Source organism: Rhinolophus sinicus, chromosome 15, assembly GCF_057876585.1.
Source record: "Rhinolophus sinicus isolate RSI-liver-muscle chromosome 15, RSI-T2T, whole genome shotgun sequence".
NCBI lineage: Eukaryota > Metazoa > Chordata > Mammalia > Chiroptera > Rhinolophidae > Rhinolophus > Rhinolophus sinicus.
This window is the reverse complement of record NC_142515.1, coordinates 44,720,477-44,725,060: the sequence shown is the minus strand read 5'-3', so window position 1 is coordinate 44,725,060 and position 4,584 is coordinate 44,720,477. Positions and strand designations below refer to the sequence as shown.

The 4,584-nt window shown below is 36.6% G+C and overlaps 1 pseudogene; it reads left to right on the top strand.

Moving 5' to 3' along the window:
* Positions 1-1,786: 1,786 nt before the first annotated feature.
* On the top strand, positions 1,787-2,698 carry LOC109447396 (glyceraldehyde-3-phosphate dehydrogenase pseudogene; annotated as a pseudogene).
* Positions 2,699-4,584: the final 1,886 nt, after the last annotated feature.

The window sequence follows — 4,584 nt, the reverse complement described above, 5'->3', positions numbered from 1 at the left end:
CTCTGGAGAATCCTAAGTAATACAATAGTCAAATGTATAGTCATATGCATGAAGCTTTTTCTCCCTTTCCAAACCATCCTGTTTCTATGATTATTTTTTCGTGTTCCTCATTACTATTTTACAGTTTTCTTCATAGAGATTTTTCACTTTTCTTCTTAAATTTATCCCTAGGTACTTTAAATTGTCTTTTCTTCCATCCACCACAACTTCTCATTATTGTTTCTAAGCACAAAAGCTGCTATCTTCGTTAATTTTATAGCTAGCCACCTCACAAAATTATCTTACTTATTTTACTGATATTTTTGCACATATTTTCAGAATATTAGGCATACAAACTTATTGAAAATAGCTATCTTTTTTTCAATGTTTATTCATTATATTAATTTATTTTCCTAATTGCATTGGCCAGTAACTTCAGTACAATATTATCCTTGTCTATTCTTGACATTAAAAGGAATGCTTCTCAAGTTTTGATATGATATTTTAAAATAACAAATTTAGTAGTAAGCTTCTGAGGTTTGAAGTCTGGTTTTATCTTCATATTTCTTTCCTGCCTAAATCACCACTGTGCCTGGAAATATAACACATATAACAGATGCAAAAAATAAAATTTTTAGTGAAATAAATTACTAAACCATGAGATCAATTTAGCAGCCCCTTTCACCCTTTATAGTTGCATCAATATCCTCAAGGTATCAAATTGCCAGCTATCTTATTTTGAAGTGGAAAGAATTTCCTCTCTGCTTATTTAGTGTTATAGTTTCATAAAGTGGGTCCCAAAAGAGTACTTCTTGTGCTTCAAAGTCAGAGAGTATTTCAAGTTAAAACAGCTCTTTCTGTGATCATGCTATTACTTAGACATTTGCCCAGTGAATTGTGGAGGTGTAGACATCTCAACATACTCTCACTGTCCTCTGAACCACAAATCCCATCTCCTTCATAATAACCAGTCTTCCTAATCAATCATACTGACATGTTGGATTTTTTCTCCCCAAAGGATATGTTCTGTCATCAGAAGTTCCAAATTCTTCATTGTAAATAAATTGCTGTTTGATGCACTACCATCCCATCTTCCATATTGTTATGGACTAAATGTCTGTGCTCCTCTAACATTAATATGTTGAAGCCCTTTCCCCCCGTGTGATGATATAGGATGCAGTGCTTTTGCGAAGTAATTAGGTTTAGATGAAGTAATGAAGGGGGATATATCAGAGCTTCCATTCTCTACCCTGTGAAGATACAGGAGAAGGTGACCATCTGCAATCTAGTAAGAGGACATTCACCAAGAACAAAATCAACACCTTGATAATGGACTTCCCAGAACTGTGAGAAATAAACATCTTGCTCAAGCCACTCAGTTTATGATATTTTGGTAGAGCAACCCAAACCAAGGCAAACATGTTCTCAGATTTTTCTGAAACCAGATGTAAAGTCAGGATAGGAAATCTTGCTAAAATAAATACAGCATTTCACTTATTATACCTTTGTTATACAGATGACACACAGATGCTTGGGGATTATGTAAATTATACAAAATCAATCACCTAGAGAGTAAGTATTAGAGCCATAATTCAAATCCAGATCTGTCTGAATTCAAAGAACTTGTCCCTGGCTCTCTGCTCCTTCCATTCGACAGATAGCTGTGTCTTCCTGTAAAGTGCCAGCATGACCCTGACACATGACGGTAAAGGTCAGAGTGAGCACATTTGGCTGTATTGGATACCTGGTCACCAGGGCTGCTTTTAACTCTGGCAAAGTGGATGTTGCCATCATCAATGACCACTTCATTGACCTGAACTACATGGCCTATATGTTCCACTGTGATTCCACCCATGGCAAGTTCAAAGGCACAGTCAAGGCTGAGAATGAGAAGCTTGTCATCAATGGAAAGCCCACTACCATCTTGCAGGAGTGAGACCCTGCCAACATCAAATGGGGTGATGCTGGTACTGAGTAAGTTGTGGAGTCCACTGGTGTCTTTACTACTTTGGAGAAGGCAGGGGCTCACTTGAAGCCAAGAGAGTGGAGCCAAGAGGGTCATCATTTCTGCCCCTTCTGTGGATGCCCCCATGTTTGTGATGGGTGTGAACCATGAGAAGTATGAGAAGTATGACAAGTCCCTCAAGATTGTCTGCAATGCCTCCTGTACCACCAACTGCTTGCCCCCTGCCAAGGTCATCCATGACAATTTTTTTATTGTGGAGGGACTCATGACCACAGTCCATGCCATCACTGCTACCCAGAAGACCATGGGTGGTCCTTCTGGGAAGCTTTGGCGTAGGAGTGATGGCTGAGGGGCTTCCCAGAACATCATCCCTGCTTCTATTGGCCCTGCTAAGGCTGTGGGCAAGGTCATCCCTGAGCTGAATGGGAAGCTCACTGGTATGGCCCTCCATATCCCTACCCTCAGCATGTCGGTTGTGGATCTGACCTGCTGTCTGAAGAAAGCTGTCAAATACAATGACATCAAGAAAGTGGTGAAGCAGGCATCAGAGGGCCCCCTCAATGGCATCCTGGGCTATACTGAGGACCAGGTCATTTCCTGTGACTTTAACAGTGACACCTACTCTTCCACCTTTGATGCTGGGGCTGGCATTGCCTTCAATGACCACTTTGTCAAACTCATTTATGGTATGACAATGTGTTTGGCTACAACAGGGTGGTGGACCTCATGGTCCATATGACCTCCAAGGAGTAAGAGCCTGCTGGACCACCAGCCCCAGCAAGGGGAAGAAAGGTCCTCAGCTACTGGGGAGTCCTTTTCCCGAATGATTCCCCAACACACTGAGAATCTTCTGAACTCCAGTTTCCATTCCAGACTCCATGAAGAAGGAGAGGGGCTGAAGGAGCAATACCTTGTCATGCACCATCAATAAAGTTCACTGTACCCAGCCAAAAAAGAAGCACTTGTTTCTTCTAGTACACTCACTACATTCTTTGTAAAAACTTCAATACTGCCTCAAAATATAAATAATGCTAAAATTAGATTTTATAAAATCATTCATGAGAAACCTATTTACATGTTATAGAAAACTAGAATATTTGACCTACATCCCTATCTGTATGTACAGTGGGGAATTACGGAGGACAGTTTATTGTATTCTACAGGAGAGAGAATGCTTTAAGGAATATTATGGAAAATTTCAAATACATACAAATATAGAGAGGATACAGTAGAGTTCCCCATTCCAATACACACATCATCTAGTTTCAGTAATTATGTCACTGTTCCTTTCCCATTCCTAGTCCTCCCTGGCATGGTATTATGTTTAAGTAGAGCCCAGTGTTCAATTTCATTTCAACTGTGAATAGTTCAGTATTTATCTCTAAAAGATTATTTTTTTTTTAACATAAAGGTGATTCTATAATCATATCTTTAAAGAAAACTAAAAATAATTACTTACTATCTGCAAATATCAGCAAGAATTCAAGCTTTCCTGGCTGTCAAAAAGTGGATTGTTTGAATAAGGACCTAAACAAGAACTATCATTTTATATGATTGCTATACATTTAATTATCTTCTGATGTCATTTTTTACTCCCAACGTTTTTGTATTCCTTGTACTTTTTTTTTTTTGGTTGCTGGTAAATAAACCATGTTGTTTGTCTTTTTATTATTTTGCTGGGACGTGTAAAATTGTGATGTATTACTTAAATTATTTCTTATAGAAATTTTTTGCTTAAAAAGAAACATTTCTTTCTTAATTGTTTTAATGCCCTGAGGTAAATTTATTCAATATAAGTAGGGTAAATAAATGATTATTATTGTATATTTACTAATTTTCAGGAAAGCCACAAATTAGTTTTGTTTTTGTTTTTGTTTAGTGTTGGTCTGCAATCTATTTAGATTTAAATGTTTTTGATCGGACTTAAGTCCAAGACTATTATTTCCATTGTTTACCCAATATTACCATTTTGGCCAGTAGTAGTTTCTTTACATTGATTCCTGGGTCCAAAGGATACAACCCCAGTAGTTTCTGATAGCTGTCTTGCATTCTGATTCACCGTGTCACAGGCTCATCTTGCATGTTTTTCTACATTCCTGGAATCAGCCATTTTTCCATAGATATTTGTATCTGTTATTGGAAAGAGTATTCAGATACCACAATCTGGTTTATGGGTGGTCTTTGCTGCTATTTTTTGTTGATTTTAGAGAAAATATACCCTGAATTCATACTTATGTTTCTAAATTGTATTTAGGAATACAGGGTTTTATATTTAATTTGTTTGATTTTATTTGTATCTATTTCTCTAATTATGAAAATGGTACATTAAACATATTAATTTTATGACAAATTTAAGATTATGAAAACAGTTTATAATTTTTAAATAATTAAACATTTTGAAATTACTTATGGAAGAAGGCATTGATACAGTGAAAGGTGAAGATAAAATGAAATGCCATCAAGATCCCATGTTTGTGTGTGTGTGCATGTGCACATGCGATAATTCAAAAATATACTTGGAAATGCAAAAGGTATAAAATAGCTGAGCAGACGTTTGCAAAAGAAGAAGAAAATAATGCTTTTTTTCAGTTATTTGTCCTTAAAATATTTCTTATTAGGAAATGTACAAATTATTGTAT